This window comes from Myodes glareolus, chromosome 7 (genome assembly GCF_982192425.1).
Source record: "Myodes glareolus chromosome 7, mMyoGla1.1, whole genome shotgun sequence".
Taxonomy (NCBI): Eukaryota; Metazoa; Chordata; class Mammalia; order Rodentia; family Cricetidae; genus Myodes; species Myodes glareolus.
Window position 1 is genome coordinate 816,656 of NC_142032.1, and position 24,827 is coordinate 841,482.

At 42.1% G+C, this 24,827-nt stretch overlaps 1 long non-coding RNA gene across 1 annotated transcript; it reads left to right on the forward strand.

The window, feature by feature from the left end:
* The first annotated feature begins 504 nt into the window (after window positions 1–504).
* On the forward strand, window positions 505–21,594 carry LOC125393528 (uncharacterized). The gene is made up of 3 exons (XR_015738309.1): window positions 505–743; window positions 9,725–9,787; window positions 21,525–21,594. It is a non-coding gene; the product is annotated as an uncharacterized LOC125393528 (long non-coding RNA).
* The last annotated feature ends 3,233 nt before the right edge of the window (window positions 21,595–24,827 follow it).

Consider the following 24,827-nt stretch of genomic DNA (forward strand, 5'->3'; position numbering starts at 1 on the left):
GGTCAAACAGTGACTATGTGACAGTCACAATTAGAACTCTGGCCTCATTACTCCTGGCCAAGTGACTTCCCCAAATACCACGGCAAGAAGGTATTTCAGGCTAAGGTGGTGTTATCATCAGTGGGTAGCTGGAAAGAAATAAGTCGAAATGATGGATTTATCTTTGCTTGAGGCCCTGCCTGCAAGGAGCTATACAAAGCACACTGGAGGTACAGGATAAGGCCTGAAGCAAGAAAGGGACAACTGAGCTGGGCAGTGGTGGTGCATGCCTTTAATCTTAGTACTTGGGGGGCAGAGCAGGCAGTTATCTGTGGGTTTGAGGCCAGTCTGGTCTACAAAGCGAGTTCCAGGACAGCCAGAGCTGTTACACAGAACGAAAAACCTTGTCTTGAAAAACAAAACAAAAAAAGAAAGAAAGTGACATCTGTTCTGACCAGCTGTCAAGTTAGGGCTTGAAGATACGTATTTCATGCTCTTTCTCATGCCCTAGCTGCCAACGTTTGGTAGAGACCTAATGCCATGCGGGAATACTCTGCACTTGGCAATGTAGTTCCTTTTTAAAGTTTGTGTTGGCACTCAGGTTCAAAGTCACCTTTATTTCCTCCCTCTCTCCCACCAAAAATAAACAGAAGAACTGGAGCGGTTTGGGTCTCCCACAGAAGCCTGGCAAGTTTGCTGACACCGAACTCGAGCTCTTACCACAAGCACGGTGGCCCCCAGAGTGGTATGAAGATTATGATTCTGTAAGTGGAAAATTCCACTCTGTACATGTGTGTACGCTGTCTGCATACTTTCAATGTATGCAGAGATTTCAAGCTCTGAAGACTCCTCTTAGCCCTATTCTGAGAGAAACACTTCAGCAAGCAAAGTTTAAACCTGGTCAGCTTCCTTTGGATCAGGCTAGAGCCGGGAAAGCAAACAAGAGACAGGCTCTTTGCTTTCCTCCACATGTTTCTTAGTCCCTGTGGGAGAGAGAGAGAGAGAGAGAGAGAGAGAGAGAGAGAGAGAGAGAGAGAGAGAGAGAGAGAGAGAGAGAGAACGTGACACACTGCAGTTTGAGCATGAGGACAACTTTCAGGAGTGGGGTTTCTTCACTTTTGTGTGGGATTGAACCTTGACTGTCAGGCTTGCTTGGCAAGTGCTTTGTCCTGCTGAACCGTCTTGACAGCCCAAGGATAAAATGTTTATACGAATGAGATTTCATGCCTTGGGTAGTTCCTGCAGCCTGAAGGCATGGGTGATGGTAGAAAGAGGTCCTGGAAGGGTGTAAAAGGGGCATGCGTATCCTGGGGCACACTTCCCATGGCCACTCTCACTCACTCTTGAGTGTTAAGTAGATGTTTGACCCAGAAAGAGAGTTTGAAAGTAAAATCATGAAGGCTTTTAAATGTCCTTAGGTGCACACATGGCTTTCATACAAAGGGAGGTTTTGCTGTTAGTGACTTTGGAACCTCTAGAGTGGGTGGCTGCTCCAGGTCTGGGTCAAATAAACATTTACTTTTTGTCACTGAATGTGGGCCTTAGCCTGGTCATAAATTCTCTAGTTCTCTCTCTCTCTCTCTCTCTCTCTCTCTCTCTCTCTGGAACTGGCAACAGACATATTCCAGTACATCCTATGAAGTTAAACTGCCTGTTCACTCTGCAAGAGTCTGAATACAGCAGAGAGAAATAGCCAGTGTGAAGGCAGGTGGACATGGACCTCATCTCAGCTCCCTTTAAAAGTGGGCTTGACTGGCTGGACAGAAGGCTGTGGTGGGCAGAGTGGGCATGGGGGTGCTTTTTGTGCTGTGTTCCTTTCTCCACACACTAGCCTGGCTGTTTCAAAACAAATTTTCATATAACAAAATCCAAAAACTCAGTATGTACCAGGAAATCCCTTCCTGGTACTCAAGTTGTGGAGCTGGAGGTAATGAGGCTTCAGAATAAAGCAGACACCGTGGTGGGTTACTGGAAATGCTTATTTTTAAAAAGCGGTGACTTGTTAAATGACATAATTAAATGTCTTTGTGGTTGGGGTGCTTGGAGTCGGATCCTCTTACTTGCAGCTGGCTTTACTTCTTCACTGGAATTTTATGGTCCTATGAAAATTTATTTGTCACTTGTCAAAAAGGATGCTTTGTTCTGGTCAGACAGAGGTGACATCTGTGTCAGATTCCCCCACTTCTCTCCTCCCTCTCTGCCTCCCTCCCTCTCTTTCTTTTTCCCTGTGGTCTGGAACTTGATGTGTATGTAGCCAAGGCTGGTCCTCTAAGTCAGGATCCTCCTCCCCTACCACCTGAGTGCTGGGATTAAGAGTGTGGGTCACCTTGCCTTGCACTGTATCAGGATTCTGTGTATGTGGACAAGGGCTGGAAGGGAATCATGAGAATCAAATCAGGGTGTCTCTTCTCTCCCTGCCTTGAATACAGTCTCTCAGCTGACGGGAATGATTTCATCACCGTGAGCACCTGGCACTTCACTTGCTGAAGGGGCTTTAATTTCCCTTGATTTACCTGCTGATAAGTGTCAGGGCTGAGCCTTGCACCTGTGTCTTTCTTACTCCAAAGGTTCTTTTACCTGTGTCCCTCTTGCCTCTTTAAGTGTTCATAGTGTTTTTGGGGACTTAAGGGATTTAACTAAGGATGTGGAGTCAGGAAGTAACATATTCTGGCAGGTGGGGACAGAGAAAACATGGGAATATCCTATTCTGTGTTAAAGAGGTCCTCCAGTCTCCAAAAGCAGATCTGTGTAAATACAGTCTGGATGTTTGTCCATTGATGAGACTTTGGGTTAAGTGAGCACACATTTCTCTTAGTTACATTTTTTTTTTGTTTTTTTATTTTTAAGTATCTGGAGTTTCCAGTTGTGTTTAAAGTAGACTATGCACGAAGTAAATATGTTGAAGAACTGATGTCCCTGGTCGATGGGGTTTATAGTAATGGTAATGGGAGGTTGAGGGTTCCAAACCCTGGTAGTGCCTAGTTTTAACACAAAGCAGTTCTGAATTCCTTTTCTAGATGCCAAGCCTGGTACCTATTTCACAGATGTGAACGTTGGGTTTGGGTAGGTTAAAAACAAGTCCAGCATCCTACAACTGGTGGTGGTGGTCTCTAAACCCTAGTTTCCCTGAGTATTTCCAACTTCATTTAGAATTCCGCACATTCAGCCTCACCACTCTCTTCATGCACCCTGTAAAGAGACCATCTTCCTTCCCCCACTCATCTTTAGTCCTGCTCTGACCTAAGTGGTGAATGTAAAATGGCTGAGTCACTTTGGAAAACAAGTTTATTTAGAGCCCTCTGGTATGAGCAGTGTGCAGAATAGTAACTGAAGAACTACCTGCCGGTTACATTGTTTTTAAAAATATTAGACACGGGCTGTGGGTATAGTTCAGTGGTAGAGCACTTTGTGATCAAGCAAAGCTCAGGGTTCCACCTCCAGTGCTTCAAAAATAAGGAAAAAGTCAAATATACAGTATATAAGACCTAATGGAATATACATCTGCAGTCCCAGAACTGGGGAGACTGAGGCAGAACAACTACAGATTTGAGGCCAGCCTGGGATACAGTGTGTCTCAAATTTTTTAAAAAAAGATCATAAATTACTCTCTGTCCCATTAATTCTACTCTTGGAGAAATGAAAATACAGGTCCCCATAAATCCTTGCACACACACATTCTCAGCATCTCTCAGCCGAAACCTGAAATCCAACCAAATTTTTACCTCCTGGGCATTGATAGACAAGGCACAGAATGGAAAACTCTTCAGCACTGAAAAGGATCAAACATGGAGCAAGGTGGATGAGCCTCAAAATATGCACTGGGAAAGGAGCTAGATGCAAAAGACTGCTTATTGTCTGAGTCTGCTTATGTGAAATTTCTGGGAAAGGCAGAGAAGAGAACTGTGGTCGTCTGCGGCAGGTGGGGTTGACTGCAAACAGGCATGAAGGACCTTCTGCGAACAATGAGAGTGTTTCCAAACTCAGTGGTGGTGAGGTTTGCACACTGGTATGAATTTATAGGCTACTTAAAATGGGTAAATTTTATGGAGATACACATCATACCCTAAGAAGATTGTTAAAAATGTCCACAGCAGCATTATTCTTAATTGCTCCAGACAGGAAACAGCTCAAATGTTCATCGGCAGTAGAATGGATAAATAAACTCTGATACGTTTATTCGATGGATCCTGTCGAGCAGTATTAATGAGTCAATTATAGCGATATGAGAAAATGTGACACCAGGAGCACAAGGGCAAATGATGGAAATACAATTAGAGAAGAATGAATTGTGTGGCGTTTCCATTTTGCCCAGATAATGTTAACTGTTATTTTTAGGGGTCTGATGGGAACCTCCTTTAGCTAATGGCCTTTAAGAGGCTGGACCAGGGTGGGGTGTGACTTAGGGTACCAAAAAGCCATAGTCCTGCCCAGTTCCCTCTTTTCTCCTTACGAGCTACACCTGAATGTCGGACCCTATTCCTATTTCCTTGCTGTGATCCGTGAGTTCCCCTTTAATAAAGAAAAACCTTAGAATACTCTATTTGGAGTTATCTTGGGATTATTTGACTCGCATTCTGCATCAGGGGGCCTTTGGTTTGTCCTTGATATCTGTTCTCGGTTCAGCATAACAAACCAATAAAGAAGTTTAATGTCAGTAACAGGGTTTTGGGTGGTTTCAGGAGCCCTAGTAGCCAATTAACTAAGTTGTAAACAACTAGTTAATTTGTAACCAATTGACAGGTTGATTGAGGAGTCACAGCCAACTTCTTTTCTATATCTTACCTCTGTTCTCTTGATAAGAGCTGTCTGAAGTTGGTGGAATATCTCAGAATCACCTTTAGTTTTGCTTAAATACACTACTCAATATAATTGATCTATGAAATCTTTCCTTCCTTCCTTCCTTCCTTCATTTTTTTGTATTGTTTTTGTTTTCCAAGACAGGGTTTCTCCATGCAGTTCTAACTGTCCTGGAACTCACTCTGTAGACCAGGCTGGCCTCGAACTCAGAAATCCACCTGCCTCTGCCTCTCAAGCGTAGCACTATTAATAAAGAACCAGTAGCTGGCTGTTTTGCTTTTCTGACCTTCAGGTTGACCCTAATATCTGGATTTGGATTTTTAGTAATCATGCTACACCCAAGTGCTGAGATTAAAGCCATGTGTCGCTACCTCCTCACTCTTTTTCTTTCTTTTAAGACAGAGTCTCACTATGTAGCCCTGATGGGACTGGAGCTTGCTGTGTACATACACCAGGCTAGCCTAGAACACAGAAAAATGTGCTTGCCTCTGTCTCTCAAGTACTGGGATTAAAGATGTGTGTCACCACACCGAGGGGGAAAAATTCATTTTAACGCTAAAACACAAAACACACTGCTACTTAATGGCGAACACATACGGTACAACTTGAGAGAAGACTAAAGGGGAGGGGCGTTGGGGAGATAACTCAGTCAACAGAACAATAGGGTGCTTTCAGAGTACAGGGACTGGAGTTCCATCCTCAGAACCCACATTAAAACACACACACACACATACACACAACACAACAAAAATAAAACAGCAGCTCTGAGCATGGTGGCACATGCTTGTAGTCTCTGGCTAGCCAGTCTAGCTGAATTGGCAAGCTTCAGTCTAATGAGACACCCTGTCCTGAGGGAAAAACACCTAAGGTTGTCCTCTGGCCTCTGTTTATACATGCACATAAACAAATAATGAGTGAAAGACAGGTGTAGGATAGTTCTCCTTTGAGGGCCTGGAGATGGTATGGGACTGGGAGAGAGATTGAAGGCAATGGTTGGTTGGTTGGTTGGTTGGTTGGTTCATTCCTTCCTTTCTTCATTTTAAGATAGGATCTCCTGTTGTTCAGGCTAGGTGTATAGCTGAGGGTGACATTTAGCATCTGATCCCTCTACCTTTAGTTCTCGTAATTTTGGGATTATCAAGGTGTTACCATGCTTGGCTTTTTATTTGTTTTGTTTTATTTTTCAAGATAGGGTTTCCTCTGTGTAGCCCTGGCTGTCCTGGAAATCACTGTGTAGACCAGGCTGGTCTCATACTCAGAGATCCTCCTGCCTCTGCCTCCTGAGTGCTGGAATTAAAGGTGTGTGCCACCACCTTTGTCTATGCCTAACTTTTATAGTTTTATGATAATCTTTTGAAACTTTAATAATAAAAATTTTTGTTGGGCATGGGGTGTAGACCTATAGTCTCAGCTACTTAGGAGGCTGAGGCAGGGATGACCGTATGAAACTAGGAGCTTGGGGCCACCCTAGGAGTACATAGTGAGATCCTATCACTTAAAATGAGATGGGTGGGGAACTGGCTCAGTGGTTAAGAGTGTGTGCTGCTTCTCCAAAGGACCTGAGTTCAGATCATCATGTACCCGGATGTTCAGGAGAGAAGACTGAAGTCTGAGCTGATGGAGAGGGGATGCTGCTTGAGGATCCCATAGTGACCCCTTCACCCTTTGTGTCTAATTTAGTGTCAGTGTTCAGACTTCCTTTTGTGTAAATCTCTCTCGGATTGTAATTGAACATTTCCACCTGTTTACAGCATTTAAAAGTTGCCAAACTTTAACCGGCAATGGTGGCCGGGGATGACTTTAATCCCCACAGAACCAGGTAGATCTTTGTGAGTTCAGTCCAGTCTGGTCTACATAGTGAGTTCCATGACAGCCCGGGGTATTTAGAGCAGTGGTTCTCAGCCTTCCTAATGCTTCAACCCCTAAATACAATTCCTCATATTGTAGTGACCCCAGAACATTAAATTATTTTTATTGCTAATTCAGAATTGTATTTTTGTTACTGTTATGAGTCATAATGTAAATATTTGTGTTTTCCAAGCCTCAGGTGTCCCTTGTGAAAGAATTGTTCAATCCCCAAAGGAGTTTGGCCCACAAGTTGAAAACTGCCTGTGTAGAGACCCTGCCTCAAAAATGAACAAAAAGTTGCAGAACTTTGCTTTCATGGTTAACATTTCATGGCTAGAATGAAGTTGTGAATTAAAGAGTTATGTTTAAGAAATTAAACTGTTTAGCCATGCGATGGTGGTGCACGCCTTTAATCCCAGGACTCAGAAGATAGAGGCAGGCAGATCTCTGTGGGTTCGAGGCCAGTTTGGTTCAAAAGAGCTAGTTCCAGGACAGGCTCCAAAGCTACAGAGAAACCCTGTCTCAAAAAACAAACAAACAAATGAAGTGGAAAACAAAAAGAAATTAAACTGTTTAAGAAGGAAGCTCATGCAAATCCTTATTCATTCTCTGAACTGGGATGTGTGTGAGGGTGTTTCTTCCAAACCATTTAGATCATCGGTTCTCAACCCATGGGTCTCAACTCCTTTGCCAAACCTCTATCTCCAAAAATATTTACATTACAATTTATAACAGTAGCAAAATTACAGTTTTGAAGTAGCAACAAAAATAATTTTGTGATTGGGGAATCACCAAAACATGAAGAACTCTGTTAAAGGGTCACAGCATTAGGGAGTTTGGGAACCACTGAATTATACCATAAATAAAATAGCAATAGAAAAAACAAAAGGTTTGACAACAAAGAAAAGCAGAAAACATTAACAACACCAAAATTTTAAAAAGCAACAAAACCAAATACTTAGAAAAATATTTCTCCCCAAATGTATTTTCTAAAATACATCTGTTAAAATGTGTGAGAACATGGGGTTATTCAGTTTGTAGATGAATAAAGATATACACACATGTGGAAAATGTTTAATTCTTTTACTAGTCAAAGAGCGGCACTCTAACACTGCTTTAAAAGATCTACTTTGTGTATATTGATTTGGGTGCCTGTGTGGAGGCTAGAAGACAGTGTTGTTGCCAGGTGTGTGGTGTACACCTTTGATCCTAGTAATTTGGGAGGTAGAGGCAGGCAGATCTCTGTGGATTTGAGGCCAGTCTGCTGGTCTACACAGTGAGTTCTAGTGAGCCATGAATGCATAGTAAGACCCTGTCTCGGGCAAGTTACATGGGTGCTGGGATCTGAACGCTGGTCCTCATGATCGCCTGGCTAACTTTGTTTTCGCTTCTGAGTCATCTGTTCAGTCCTAATAAGTATTATTTTTTATCTTTCAAATGATTCTTTTGACAAGATCACATGCACCCCGGGTAGTTGGAGTTTGCTATGTAATAGAGGATGACTTTGAACTTTATCATTTTGCTTCTTCCTCCCAAAGACTGGGATGACAACAGGTGTTGATCACTATACCTAGCTCTTAGGTCCCCTCCAGTTGGTAAAGGCTGACAAAGCAGATGCTTTTCTGTGCTTGCCTTTTGGAAAGCCACTTGGAGTATCTGTTAAGAGCCCAGGGTTACAAGGCAGTGGTGGTGCACACCTTTAATCCCAGCACTCGGGAGACACAGGCAGGAGGATCTCTGTGACTTTGAGGCCAGTCTGGTCTACAAGTGCTAGTTCTAGGACAGCTAGGACTGTTATATAGAGAAACTCAATCTCAAAAACAAAAAACAAAAAACAAACAAAAAGAGTTCAGATTTAGGGAATTGGTTCAGCTGGTAAAACACTTATGCAAGCCTAAAGGACAACAATCGGGATTTCCCAACACCCATGTAAATCTCAGGTAGGAAGATGACATGCCTGTAATCCCAATATGCAGGATCCAGAGACAGGATTCCTAAGGCAAGCTGGACAGCGAGATTAGTTGAATCAGTGAGACTCTGCCGACTATGGAGAGCAATTGGGAAAGATACTGTCAGCTTCTAGCCTCCATAGGTAAGTGCTACACACTCCTATAGGTGCCCCTTCACACATAGGAACATACATACACACATGCATGCATACCACACACACATGCCCTCTCAAAAAGTACTTTCATTTTTCTATTGAGCACTTATCTGACTTCCAGGAGATAGTTATGATTTTTTATTTTTATTTAAGTTATTAGAAAGGTTTTTGGTGTGTGTGTGTGTGTGTGTGTGTGTGTGTGTGTGTGTGTGTGTGTATGTGTGTTTACCGTGTAAGCACAGGCACCCTTGGAAGTCAGAAGAGGATGTCAGATCCCCTGGAGCTGTCCTGCAGGCAGTGACCTACGTGACGTGGGTTCTGGTATCTGAACTTAGGTACTCCTCATGAGCAGCATGAGCTCTCAACTGCTCAGCCGCCTCTCTAGCCTAGGTTATTTTTTTTAAAAAAACAATTGTAGTTGATTTGAGAAATGGGATGTTGGATGATTTCATTGTTGTGAGATCATAGTACACAAACTATGACACCTACAGTATCACTAGACAACGTCATCTTAGGAGACTACTGCTGTAATTGGATCCATTGATGGCCTAAATGTCATTATAGCCACAACTCTAACCCAAGATACATTAAAAATTCCAGCAAAAGCAGTTATTGCTGGGTTGTTTGTGATACTATAGAATTGAAAACAATTGAATAAACAAAAGAGGCAGCTTGGTTAAGGGATCATGAACTATTGCATAATTGATGTAAATTAGGTTTTTTACTAATGTTTGATGGCATAGTAAAAGCTCACAGTATAAATCTGTACTATTGTATAATTCTAACGTATTACCAGTGATTCTCCCTGGGCTGGATGATTCGACTTTCCCCCTCTTGTAGTTTAATGGTTAGATTTTGGGGTTAAAAAATCCTCTCACCTTCGAAGTCAACTGTCAGTCTTGACCATCCCCAGTGGTTTTGTGGCATAGATCCTCCTGATTCATAAGTGATCACACTGGGTCTGCTGGCTAATCCAGACTTATCTCCCTACTTTAGGTCCAGTGGACAAGGAACCTTAAGCCCATTTCCAACTTGACTTCTTCCCCTTTGCCATGGAAGGTAATGTACTTGCAAGTTTGGTGAGCATTCTTTTGCCTCTTGTGCTGTCTGGCTAACCTTGGCAGGTGGTTTCTTTATCTATAACAGGCTTTCTCCTATCTCAGTACTTGGGTGTTTTGGGTGGACAGTTCTTGTTTGTCTTTTAGTCTGTCTGTCTTCCTCATTGTAGAACTCGCTGTTGTTCATCAGGAGTGGCTATTCCTTCCCCCCAACATTCGTTGCTTGTCCACTGGGGGTGAAGTCACCCCTAGATGAGTACTGATCTCTAAAGCAGCTGAAGTTCTTATCTTTTGGTACAGTCGTGAGGATCTGGTGACAGAACATAGCAAGGTCCTCTCCACTGTGTCTGTCTGTATTTTTTTTTTAAGGATTTAATTTGGTCTCTTGTATTGATACATAAAACATAAAGTTTGTGCATGTTTATGGGATGTGCTTATGTTCATGTGCACACAGGATATGAATCAGGGGAAACCTGCCTATTCTTAAACAGTTGTCATTTCTGTGGAAACATTCAAGCTCCGTTCTTCTAACTCTTTGCATGTATGTATGTAAAACTATTAAAAATAAACAGCGGTTTGGTAGGAGAGTCAATACTACAGAGGCAAAGGTATCTTTTTAAAAAACAGATTTATTTTATTTTTAAGTGTGTGTGTTTATGTGCTCATGTGTGTGAATGTGCCCATGGAGGCCAGAGGCATCAGATACCCAGGAGCTGGAGTTATAGGTGGCTGTAAGCCACACAGTGTGGGGACTGGAAACCAAAGTTGGATCCTCTGTTAGAGCAGTATATTCTCTTAACTCATCTCTCTAGTCCCAAAGTTACTTTTTAATGAAAACTCTAAAAAAACCTTTAAATTATTCAAATAGTAGTTTCCCTCATGTTATTAAAAATTAAAAATACAGATAGCATTAATATTTTTCTTCTGATCTTGCCTGTCTTGTGTCATTCCCTCCCCAGTGGCAACTCCTGAGAGGCAAATACCACAAGGGCAGGAACTGTATCTGTCTGTCTGTCTATCTATCTGTCTGTCGGTCTGTCTGTCTATCTATCTATCTATCTATCTATCTATCTATCTATCTATCTATCATCTGTCTGTCTGTCTGTCTGTCATCTGTCTGTCTGTCTGTCTGTCTATCTATCTGTCTGTCTATCTACAGGGTCTCACATTGTAGACCAGGCTGGCCTGGAACTCACAGAGATCTGAAAGGCAAGGACTTTATTGGTGAGGTCATCTTCTCATTTGGAGATGGAACCAAGTCTACAGAAATCACCCCATTCATGTTTGTTAATGATTGAGTTCATGTATGTTACCTCATTGTTTAAAAATGCTACATAAATCCCAGAAATTATTCGTATATTCCAATTCTTTAATGTAAGTTAGATGACCTCGCAGAGCTTTCAGTGGGTTAATGCTACTGCATGGTTGGAGGTTTGCAAACGTTTTTATACTCACACAGGGGCACACTGTGCTAGTTTGAATATAATTGATCCCCGTGAGCTCATAGGGAGCAGCACTATTAGGAGGTGTGGCTTTGTTGGAGGAAGCATGTGAGTGAGCTTTGAGGTCTCACAGATGCTCAAGTCACACCCAGTACCTTAGTTCACCTTCTGTTGCCTGCGGATCAAAGATGCAGGATTCTTGGCTCCTTCTCCAAAATTATGTCTGCCTGCGTGCCGCCATGTCCCACTGTGATGACAATGAACTGAACCTAATTAAATGTTTTTTCTTTTATTTATAAGAGTTGCCATGGTCCTATTTCTCAGAAAATTAGGCAACAACCTTCCTTAAGACCCAGTAATACCACTTTTGGGTATATATCCAAAGGATGCTCAGTTGTGTCACAAGTACATGTGCTCAACTATGTTCATAGCAGCATTGTTTGTCATAGCCAGAACCTGGAAACCACATAAGTGCCCCTCGACTGAAGAATGGATAAGGAAAATGTGGTACATTTACACAATAGAATATTACACAGCAGAAAAAAATAATGACATCTTAGATTTGCAGGCAAATGGATGGAGCTAGAAAACATCATTTTGAGTGAGATAACCCAGACACAGAAAGACAATTATCACATATACTCACTCTTAAGTGGTTTTTAAACATAAAGCAAAGAAAACCAACCCACAAATCACAATCCCAGAGATCTTAGACAACAATGAGGACCCTTAGAGAGACACACATAGATCTAATGTACGTGGGAAGTAGAAAAAGACAAGCTCTCCTGAGTAAATTGGGAGCATGGGGACTTTAGAGGAGGGTTGAAGGGAGGGGAGAGACAGGGAGGGGAGCAGAGAAAAATGTAATGCTCAATAAAAATCAATAATAATAAAAAGAGTTGCCATGGTCATGGTGTCTCTTCACAGCAATAGAAACCCTGACTAAGACACATACACACGTTTTTTTTTCAGTTTACTGTAGCTGAGATTTCCATATATACCACAATTTGCCTGATTTTGTTGCATGTCTTAGAATCTTTCCAGATCTCTATAAATAGAACAACTACATTCTTCTGCTGCTGTAAAGATGAGCCATAGTTTATTTAAGGGGTGCTGACCAGTGCCCCATCTCTCTTGACAGGACTGTCTGGTGCTCAGTGGAAAAAAAATCTCTTGCTGATGGAGCATGGTGCTATGCAAGCCAGAGAAGCCAGCTGATATTTTTGTTTTCACTAGCATGCCAATCTTTGAATCTTTTGGGTTTGACTGCGTCATAGTCTTGTCTGGAAATCTACCCTGAGCCTATTTTTAGCTGTTTGGCCAGGGGCTCAGCTTAGCTGCACAGACATGGTGTGCACAGGGTGGGTTGTTAGTCTGTAGGTGCAGCCTCCCCAGGCAGACCCAAATTTTAGGGTATGTCTGTTCCTTCTTGATGAATCTGTCTTGGGGCTTCGGAATCTTGAGGTTCTGAATCTTAAGGCAGGATTGAAGCTCTTTGGAGTCAGCTCCAGTTCCAGCAGATTCCTGAGTCCTTTTCTGGTCCTGCTGGGACCATGATAGTGGTTGGATATTAAAAGGGTGCTGCATCTTCCTCACCCTCTGTCCACTGTGCACACTGTCAGCTTTTTGCCTTCACACAAGCTGTTTCAGTTGATACAAATATTCTTCCCTTCCTCCTTGTTGCCTTTTACTTATTTTTATTTGTTTTCTTGAAACAGCATTTCTCTGTATAGCTCTGGCTATCTTGGAACTTGCTCTGTAGACCAAGTTGGCTTCAAACTCCCAAGTGCTCCAAATGCCTGCCTCTGCCTCCCAAATGCTGGGATTGGGTGTGCACCACCAATGCCCAGCTTCATTGCTGCCTTTTAAATCTCATCTTAAATGATCCCAGAAACTTCCCCTTTTCTCATATACACAATGGAACTTGTCACTTTCTTTTCTTAGTCCTCAGGGACTTTGCCTTTGATACCTGGTTGTCACAGGTAGAACTGATGCTCCTTGTTGGGTGGAACCTTTGACAGGTGGGACTCTTGGTACCCACTCTGGCTTTTGAGTATCTTGGAACGAGGGAATTCTGCAGTCTGAGGCTGCAGAATGGAGTGTAGGAACAAATAGAGCACTGAGAATCCCGGGGTCAGAGGATACCCAAAGGGCTGGGCTGTGAACACTTACCCAGTATGCACAGGCCTTGTAGTCAGCAGGAGAGCACACAGAGTTGGCTGTGCTGAGGGGTTTCCTTTTCAGCTTGGTTTCACATGAAGAAATGAGAGCCCAGTTGCAGAGATTTGAATTTGACCAGTGGAAGGCTTTCATTTCTAGAAAAAGACTAAAAGAAAATGGCAATCCAGATAATCACACACATCTACAAATTGCCACACCCTCCAGCACTCTCTCCATGTTGGGAGCTACTTAGACAAGCCCAGCAGTGGTCACTTTTCTAGGGGTATGGCTGTCTAGGGGGAGACTGAGAAGGAGGCAACAGTATGGGGGGATTGCTGCTACCTTGAACAGATGGCTCCAGCTGCAGTGTTTTGTTTGTTCGAGATGGGCGCTCACTATGTAGCTCTGTCTAGCCTGAACTCACTCTGTAGACCAGGCTGGTCTCAACCTCATAGAGATCGTCTGCCTCTGCCTCCTGAATGCTGAGATTAAAGTAAAGGCATGGCCACCACACCTGGCTGAACTCCTTTAAGCAGAAGAGGCCGCTGCTTTCTAGAGCCTATTAACTCTCACTTCAACACATTTATAAGAAGCATTTTATCTGGTTTCTTTATAAAAAAATTTAAATTGCATATGTTTATTTTCATTTGAATATACACAGATCAAAAGGTTGCATTTTATTAGTTATTTTATTAGAGACAGTGTGCAACACTGGTTTTTAATGGGGAAATGTATATCTTAACAGGATTGTGTCTTGATGATGACTTGAATAAAGTTATAACAACACCTTGTGTGGTGCCCAGAATGTGGGCCTAAGACTTGAAGCTGCAGGTAGCAAATGTTCTCAGAGAGACATGCCTCAGATGCTGCTGGCTGCTACCCCTTTCACATACCCCACAGACATGATGTTGTGAGACCCATGGGCCCAACACTGATGAGCTCAGCAGGCCATCCTTGGAGAACATGGGTGAATAGGTGTGGACAATGCTTTCAAAACTGATGAGATTCAGGAAAAGAAATTGTTGCAAGGCTATAAAGCTTTTTATAAAATATACAGAAAAGAAGGGCCAGTGAGATTGCTTAGTGGGTAAAAGCTCAGTTAGGTGGTTATGTGGAGAAGCCTTATGGTGGTTGGCATCTAACTGTATATTTTTCAACCGTACATGTAATACTTATAAAAATGGATCATTTACTATCCCAAAGCAAGAGTCAATGCTACAATTTGGGTGTGAAACATCTTCCTTAGGCTCACGTTTTGAATGCTTTGTTCCCAGCTGATAGGCTGGTCCTACTGATCTACTTCCTGCGTGTTTCACAGCCCCTAGAGTAGTCTGGTTCTTATCTTCTCTGTTTGGCCCGCTGTGCTGTGAGGGAACTCTGGAATGAGTTGCTCCATCATGCTATCCTTACAGTGATGAACTGAAATGGTGACTCCAAGTAAGCCTGTCCTGTCTTAAGTTGTTCATATATTGTTTGGTCACAGCCACACAAAAGGAGCTAATATACTTATTAAGTAATAAAGAACTGACAGACAGACAAGATTCACAAGCATTAGTACAGTAAAATTATAAACAATACTTTGCAAAAAGTTAGCCCCAGACTGAAGGAGATTGTTCCTAGGATTGTTCAACAATATTCAGTGAAAATGTGAAGAATTATGGCCACAACTGCTGATCTAATTATTGGGAACTGAATGGCTTTTAAGGACCCAAGAGGAGCTTGGTTTTGCACATCTAAATATGGAAATTTAATAACTGTACTTGATGCAGCCCTCTATCTCTGTCGGTAGTGCTGCAGAGAGAAAATTAGTCTTGGTGTTTGTAATTTTACAGATATTAAGAGACTGGTACAAACAACAAGACTCATGAGGTGGAGGGATTGAGGTGGCGGAGCTCATCTCATGGCCCAGTCGGACTGATGATACAGTGTAAGAGTTGGAGGCCCTCATTGCTGAGTCATACACGAGATCTGCATGTGGGGATAGTGAAGTCACCTAGGTTGTAGGTAAAACGTGTGTGGTGTGTGTGCATGTGTGTATGTGTGTATTGTGTGTGCGCATATGTGTGTGTATGTGTGTGCATGTGTGTATGTGTGTGCATGTGTGTATGTGTGTGCATGTGTGTGTGCGGTATGTGTGTATGTGTGTGTATGTGTGTGCGTAGGTGTGTGTGTGTGTAGGTGTGTGTGTGTGTAGGTGTGTGTGTGTGTAGGTGTGTGTATGTGTGTATGCTCAAGGGAGAGCATGCATTACTTTCATCAGATTCTTGAAGGGACCCATAACTACCCAAACACTGAGGACCTCGAATGTAGACCATGTCCTTTCCTTGGTGGTGGAAGGACACAGAGTTCTGGGAAGCAAAAGAGCTCCTCAGGTCATTGTCTAAACTGGTGTCAAGCAGTTCAGATTCTAGGTGTAAGAAGTCTTGTTTTAACTTGATGTCCCAAGCCTGACTAAGCACCGAAGCCCTCAGAGGGATCAATGAACAGTTTTGCAGCCTGAGCTGACCCCTGCCCCACTGATATAAGGTGTCAATGAGCCCTGAGAGACCGCATGGTTAGAAAGCTTTCTGGGTGGCTCCTGTGCTTGTTTGTCATCTGGAACTGGATCTGGGATAAAACTTTGGGCTCATACTGTGAGAAGATAGTTCTCAGAATGAATGGATCATGACGGGGTACTGTGTTTGATGTGTGTATGGGTGGTGGTAAACGGGTATGTTGTTTGTAAAATACCCTTTCTGATTTACTACAAGAACTCACAGGACTCATCATAGGTTACATCCATGACTTGGATTTATAGCAAAAGCATACAAAGAAGAATAGCAAAGACAAAAGGATGTGGGATGAAATGCAGGAGAAACCAGATATAAACTTTCTAGAGTCCTCCCCCAACCATGGAGTCACATAGGCTACATTAATGATTTTCCATAGGTGACCCTGATAGCAGGTGTGGGCATGATCCAATGCTAATGATTTTCTATAGGTGACCCTGATAGTAGGTATGAACACGTTCCAATGCTAAGGATTTTCTATAGGTGATCCTAATAGCAGGTGTGGGCATGGTCCAAGGCTAATGATTTTCTATAGGTGACCATGATAGCAGGTGTGGGCACAGTCCACTAGGGAGGCTCATTTAAGCTTCATGGAAGAAATGTCTATTCAAGTCATTTGTCCATTTTGAATCAAGGTTTTGTTGAACTTTAGGAGTTTCCTAGACAATTCAGATACATATTTGTTTGATGTATAGTTGGCAAATACGTTTTCTCTATTACATGTGTTGACATTTTGTTGATGTTATCTTTTGATGCACAGACATTGTGTGTGCATGCACATGTGTGTGCAAGGATGCACCCAAGTGGAGGCTAGAGGGGGATTTTGGTTATTTTTCTCTATTGCTCTTTATCTTAGTCACTTCAGACAGGTTCTTTCTTTACTTTCTTTTTTATTATTTGATAATTTCTTATATGCCTATAATGTGTTTTGATCACCTCCCCATTCTCCCTCTGGAGCTTGCTATTTTTCCAGTCCAGCTGGCCAGCAACCTAGCCTTCAACCTGTCTCTCCGTCTTCACCCACCGTCTGTGCTGGGTTACAGGCGTGGGCAGCCATGTCTGGCTGTTTTACATGGGTGCAAGGGATCTGAACTCAGGTCCTCATGCTTGTGAAGTGTGTGTTTTTACTCATGGAACCGTTGCATCAGCCCATACTCAGACATTTTACATTTTCATAAAATCCAGTTAGTTTGTCTGTTTTTGCTTTTATTTCATTCAAGAAATCATTGTTAAGTCTGGTGTTGTGAAGCTTTTGCCTTGCTTTCTTCCAAGAGGCCTTTTTTTCCTCCATTTTTTCTTGCCTGTCTTCTTTAGGTTTATCAATTTTATTGATATTGTCAAAGAGTAATCCTTATTTTCATTGATTTTTTTTCTATTTTTAAATTTTCTGACCTAATTTTTCTCTATTCTAATCATTATTTTTTTTCCTTCTGCTAGTGTTGGGTTTGTTATTCTTTTCTATTCCTTGAGCTTATTGAGTAGACCTCCCCCTCCCTCTCTCCCTCCCTCCCCCCTCTCTCGTGTGTGTGTGTGTGTGTGTGTGTGTGTGTGTGTGTGTTTGTATAACGTCCCTGTGATTTCTCTGTCTCTCTGTCTCTATTTCTCTCTCTTTTGGTTTTTCGAGACAGGGTTTCTCTGTGTAACCCTGATTGTCCTGGAACTCACTCTGTAGACCAGGCTAACCTTGAACTCATAAAGATCCACCTGCCTCTGCCTCCCGAGTGCTGGGATCAAAAGTTGTGTGCCACCTGTTGATTTGATTTTTTTAGTTCACTTGTTAAGAGTTTGTTATTTAGGACTGGGATATAGCTTAGTGGAATGAGGATTTTGTCTACCATTTTGAGGGCCTAAGTGTATTCTCAGGACTTTAAAAAAGCATGTGGTTTAATTTTTACAATTGTGGAAAATTTCTTTAATTATATTATTAGACTTCAATGCTTTAAAAATCTATTGAAATTTAATTTGTTCCTTTCTATCCTAGAAAATATCCCATGCACACTTGAGAAGAACATGAATGTTTGTTCTTGCTGAGTAGAATGTATATCTGTTAGATCCTGCAAATTAATATAAGATGCTGTACAACCAAAAGCAATCTACATAATGGAATCGACACCAAAATTGCAATGATTTTTAAAAAATGTTTATTTATTTATTATGTATACAATATTCTGTCTGCGTGTATGCCTGCAGGCCAGAAGAGGGCACCAGACAGATGATTGTGAGTCACCATGTGGTTGCTGGGAATTGAACTCAGGGCCTTTGGAACAGCAGGCAATGCTCTTAACCGCTGAGCCATCTCTCCAGCCCCCTGCAATGATGTTTTTCACAGAACTAGAGAAAACAATCATAAAAATTTTTGTGGAGATACAGGAGACCACGAACAATCAAAGCAATTCTAAGGAAAAAAGAACATAGAACAGAGGCATCATAGTATCTGACCTCAAATAGTGTTGTAATGACAAAGATACCATGATACTGGCACAAAAACAGACACGTAGACCCAGGGAGTATATTAGAAGACCTGGAACCCAGAGATAAACCCGCACAGTTATGAACAGTCAATTTTTAACAAACATGTAAAAATTATGCACTGGAAAAAAAAAGACGTACTTTTAAAGTAAATGGTGGCTAGAAAAACTGGATATCCCTCAGCAGAATAAAGTTAGATCCCTGTCTCTCATTCTACACAAAAAAATAAGTTCATACTGATCAAAGAGCTCAGTGTAAGCTGGGAAAAGCTGGAGCTGCTCAAGGAAAACACAGGGTGAGCACTTGAGAACACAGGCAGAGACGAGATCTCTAAGTACAACCCTAGCAGCACAAGAAAAATTCAAAAAAAGCTTCATGCCAAATAAAACCATCAAAAGAGGGAACAGTCAGATTATGAGATGAGAGAAAAACCTTTGCCAACTGTATTTTAGGTAAGGGGTTGTAAGCGCAGAGTACACATAGGCCACCCAGACCCGAATAATCACACAAAAGTCATATTAATTACAACACTGCTTGGCCAATGTCTTAGATGTATCCCTACCTAGTGCTATATCTTAAATTTAACCCATTTCTATTAATCTGTATATCACCATGAGGCTGTGGCCTACCAGTAAGATTTCAGCATCTTTCTCCTTGGGCAACTACATGGCATCTCCCTGACTCTGCCTACTGTCTCTATACCTCTATTGGATTTACCACCTGGCTTTACTCTGTTAAGTCATTGGTCAAAATAGCTTTATTCATCAACCAATAAAAGCAACACATATACAGAAGAACTTCCCACATCAAGGGGTCAATATCTAGAATGTATAGAAAACTCCAAAAATGAAACACTAAGACAGACAGACAAACCAAACACCCCCGATCAATAAAAGGACCAATACACCCCAAAAGATGGTTCTTAAAAGCAAAATACAAATGACACTAAATATTTTTTAAAAAATGTTCATTGTCCCTGGCCATCAAAGTCATGCAAATTAAAACTACTTTGAGATTCCATCTTGCTTCAGAATGACAAACATCAAGAAAACAAATACCACAAATGCTGGTGAGGATGTGGGAGAAAAGGAATTCTATTCACTATTGGTGGAAATATATGGTTGTGTGGAGGCGTCTCACAAGACAGAATAAGAGCCAAGCATGGTGGCACAGGCAGAGGCAGGCAGTCTACATAGAGAGTTCTAGGCCAGTCAGGGCATTATAGTGAGATCCTATCTCAAAAAACAAACAAGCAAACAAACCACAGCAAAGACTCCAGCCAATTAGTTAACCAACCAAAGAATAGAACCATCAGGTGACCCATCTCTACCATTCCCAGGCACACATAGAAAAGGACAACACATCCTAAGATACCTGCACACCCATGTTTATGGCTGCTATTTTCACAATAGTTAGTAAGTGGAATCAGTGTAGTTGTCTATCAACAGATTAATGGATAGTGAAAATGTGGTACATATGCACATAAATTTTATTTAGTAGTAAAGAAAAATGAATTCATAAAATATGCAGGCAAATGGCTAAAACTGGAAAATATGTTAACCTAGATTTAGAAAAACAAATCCATGTGTTCTCTCTCATATACAGATCTAGTTGTTAAATGTGTCTATCTAGGCAGAAGTTAATATGACTAGAGACCTGGAAACTAGGAACGGGCTAAAAAAGAGTCTTTAAGGGAGGGATCAGAGAAGACAGGACACATGTGCTATTAAAGTGGAGGGGAGAAAGTGAGGGCAAAAGAGTATAGTGGAGAAATGGGGGACAGGGAAATTGGGGGAGGAGTTAGAAGAGAGAATTAAAGATGAGAAGTATGTATGAATGTAATAAAGCTGTTACTTTGTAAGCTCATTAAAAAATTAGAAATAATATTTTTGAAATAAAGCAATTGCCAGTGGAGGAACTTTTTTATAATTTGCTACTTATTTTCTATGTGCCTCATAGCTGATTTTTGTTGTTGCTGTTCCTGATTTCCTATATTATTGTATTGTAGTATTTACTCAATTTTTTTTCTGATAGTAAAATGTTTGAGTTCCTTTCTCATTCCCTTTGAGTATATTCTAGGATCCTTACTGTGTGATCATGTTAACACCCAAAAAGTTATCATAGTCTGTGTTAAATTTATACCAGCTTTACTTCAGTCACACAAGGAACCTCTGCGTCTTTGCATCTCTGTTCTTCTCTTGCATAGAACCCTACTTTAATAGATAGGGAAGTAGGGGGTGACTGATAAAAATACATTAGAGACACTGCTACACTTCCTGGTACACACAACTCCCTCTGCAGACAGATAGAGCATCTCTCAACTCTCATCAAAGTGGCTTTGTTCCACAGTAGAAGGTGATTAATACAGAGCACAAGTGGTCAACATGCAGAGAATGAGAGACTGTGGAGTGCTCAGCTCCAAATAGAATGTTTGTCTCACACCCCCGACCCCACAGCTCAGGGGTCATCATGGAAGAAGGGTAGGAAGTTTGTAAGAGCCAGAGATGGTGTGTGAGCATCTGTTATTTGATGGACATAACAGGGCTGTTGCATACATAAACTCAAAGCAACTATGATTGCATGCACAAAATTCACATAAGAGCAAGTCAGCTGAAAATCTCAGAATGAAGGGGGTGGGATTCATGAAGTCATGTTCCCTTCCCCAACGCTGAGGAGCTATTGATAAATCATGGCTTCTGGTGGAGGGAGAGCCAGTTTTCTTCAGGGATACAACCCTTAGAAGCTATTTACACCCATCATACTAAGTGGACTTGGTGTTAAGAGCCAGCATATGAAATTGGGAAGGAATAGCAAGAATGAAGGATAGGGTAGAAATGGAGGGGAGGAAAGGGGTGATGAATTTGATCAAAATGTATAGTGTACATGTAAGAAGTTTTCAAACAATAAAAATATATATGTATCAACTTACTAAAAAGTAGAAATATTATGTTAAAATTCTATCTTTATATATCACATGTCCACAAATGTTAACTAATAACTGTTTTTTCTTTTTCTTTTTTTTAAGTTTATTAAAATATAAAAGTTTCCATTTTTGCCCCCCCTCCCAACACCCTCCCACTCCCCCCACTCCCTCTCCTCTTCCCTCACCGTCCCTAAGAGCAGTCCGGGTTTCCTGCCCTGTGGGAAGTTCAAGTTCCTCCCGCCTCCATCCAGGTCCAGGAAGGTGAGTATCCAAACAGACTGGATCCCCAAAAATCCAGAATATGCAGAGGAAACAAGTCCCAGAGTCATTGTCAATGGCTTTTTAGAAAGACTTCGGGTCAGCCACATTCAGGGAATCCTGCCTCCTCCAGAGAATCTGGTTGGATCAAGCGCTCCTTCAGTCTCAGTCAACTGGCCTTGGTGAACTCTCATTAGATCAGTCCCCTTGTATCAGTGGGTGATCGCTCCCCTTGCGGTTCTGTTTTCCTTTTTCATGTTCTTCCTCCTTCTGCTCCTCCTTTGGACCTTGGGGGGCTCAGTCCGGTGCTCCAATGTGGGTCTCCATCTGCATCGCCATCCATCGCCGGATGAAGGTTCCCTCTGATCTTGCCCTCCCTGCTCATGTTCTTCTTCCTTCTGCTTCTCGCTTGGACCTAGGGAGTTAAGTCCAGTGTTCCAACGTGGGTCCCCGTCTCTATCTCCATCCATTGCGAGATGAAGGATCTATGGTGATAAGCAAAATATTCATCAGTATGGTTATGGGCCAAGGCCAGTTCAGGCACCCTCTCCTCTGTCCAGAGAACAATCTGGGGATCTCTCCTTGGACCTGGGGTCCCATTTACAGTCAAGTCTCTAGTAAATCCTAAACTGACTTCCATAGTTGAGATATATTCTTCCCTGAACCCATATCTATCCTTCCTCCCCCCCCCCAGTCCCCCGAGCATTTCCCATTCCTCCCCTGCTCCCTTCTCTCTAACCTTCTCCCCTTCCAACTACCCTCCCCCCCCCATGCACCCGTGGTTACCTGGAACTCTTGTCTATTTCCAATCTCCAGGAGGAAAACTACCTGCATTTTCTTCAGGTTCACCTTCTTATTTAGCTTCTCTAGGATCACGAATAATAGGCTCAAAGACCTTTAATTATGGCTAGAATCCACTTATGAGTGAATACATACCTTATTCCTCTTTTTGGGTCTGGCTTACCTGACTCAGTAAAGCGTTTTCTTTTTATTTTTTTTTTATTTTTCTATTTTTCTATTTATTTATTTATTTAATTTTTACTGGGAACCCCTCCAGAATCAAGTCTCTTGCAAACCCTAGAATGGCTCTCTTAGTTGTGATATAAACTTCCCTGCTCCCATAACCATCCTTCCTCACTCCCCCCTCCCATTCCCCCAAGCCATCCCCAATTCTCGCCCTCTCCCCTCTCCCTAACCATCTTCCCTTACTTCCACCCCTCCACCCCCCATACACCCGAGTTTGCTTGGCAATCTTGCCTAGTCAGTGTGGCTGTTTCTCAGGAAACTGGGAGTCAACCTCCCTCAGGACCCAGCAATTCCACTCTTGGGAATATACCCAAGAGATGCCCTATCATACTACAAAAGTATTTGTTCAACTATGTTCATAGCTGCACTATTTGTAATAGCCAGAACCTGGAAACAACCTAGGTGCCCCTCAATAGAAGAATGGTTAAAGAAGGTGTGGAACATATACACATTAGAGTTTTACTCAGCGGTAAAGAACAATGACATCTTGAATTTTGCATGCAAATGGATGGAAATAGAAAATGCTTTACTGAGTGAGGTAACCCAGACCCAAAAAGAGGAATATGGTATGTACTCACTCATAAGTGGATTCTAGCCATAGTTAAAGGTCTTTGAGTCTATAATTTGTGATCCCAGAGAAGCTAGATAAGAAGGTGAACCTGAAGAAAATTTATATAGTTATCCTCCTGGATAATACTAATAACTGTTTTTTAAGCCTATTAATTTCTTACATTGTGTAGAAAATAACATGTAGGTACCTAACTTTAATATGTAGACCCTAAAAGGGAAAAAAGGGAAAAGTGAAAACCCACTCTGTAACCCAGACTGGCCCTAAACTCAGCTGGATCCTATCTAAACTAGCCACATGACTGGCTTGTGACATTTCTTTAAAAGCAATCATAAAATTTTATTGTATGTGTATAGTGTTTTGGCTGCATGGATGTATATACTTCAGGTGTGCAGTGTTTATGGAGGCCAGAAGGTGGTGTCAGATCCTCTGGAACTGGAGTTGCAGATGGCTGTGAGCAGCCATGTGGGTGCTGGGATCTGAACCCAGGTCCTCTGCAAGAGCAAGTGCTCTTAACTTCTGAGCTACCTCTCTAGCCCCAAACTCTTTAATGTAATAATGTAATGACTCTGGAAAGCAAACTCTCCCTTCCCCCTGGCTTGCTGTCCACCATAATTTACACTTTTTCATTTTTGGTTTATGTCTTGGTTCCAAGAATCAGCTTGAGTCATAAATCTAGATCTTCTCAGAGCTCTTCTGTGCTTCTACTTTTTCTTGAGCCTGTGTGATTCCTTTCTAAGTTTCTCCAGACATGTATTTGCTTTTGAATGTCCTAGTCTCTCATGTATGGGTGGAAAGTGAAACATGCCCCCGGCAATGCTGAAGCATGTGTGGGCAGCCCATTTATATTGGGTTTCATGGTCTGAGTTAATGAGGACGACTGACCGGGTCTCTTCCTCAAGGAAGAACAGGTTCCACTGAGATTCGAACTCGGCTCGCTGAATTCATAGTTCAGATCATTAACAATTACACCACGGGAGCTGGTGCTCTCATGTATGGGTACCAAAGGGTAATCAGGAAAACGAAGGAGAAACTGTTGTCCCTTTAAGTCCCCTGGAAGTCACTTTAGTTAGAGGGAGGGGCTTGCATCAGAGGAGGGGTTTGCAGTAGACAACATTGACTGTTTGCCTCTTCATCTGCAACTCTGTGACCAGAAAAGGCCGCCCAGCATCAGGGTCCAGATCTCTGAGACTTGGAGGATGGCTCATATTTGCCTATTCTAACTCTCAAAGTTACAGTTTGAAGAGATGGGGATCAGGACTGGAACATGTTTCAGTCCATAATAGTATACAAGTTCCTAAATTGAGGCAGGGTGCTTGGAATTGGGCATCCATAAACCAAGCATATGGATATTTGTCCTGATGTTTCCTTCTTGGCTTCTTGAAGAAAGGATTTGGGAGCTGTGACTGGGCTGCCTCAGGCCTAAAGTCCTGGCACCTCCACCACTTGTGGCTAAGCAGACAGACTTATGGTGGACAGAACCCTTTCGTGTGACTATTACTGCTGATGAACAAGAGCCCCCTTTAATCCTCCTGGGACTGACAGCCTGTCACATGCTAGATCATGTCAGCTTGGCTGGAAGACAGCTTGGAGTAGTAGAGAGATTTGGCCTGGGATGTTTGGGAGTCATGTGACCTTCCTGGGTT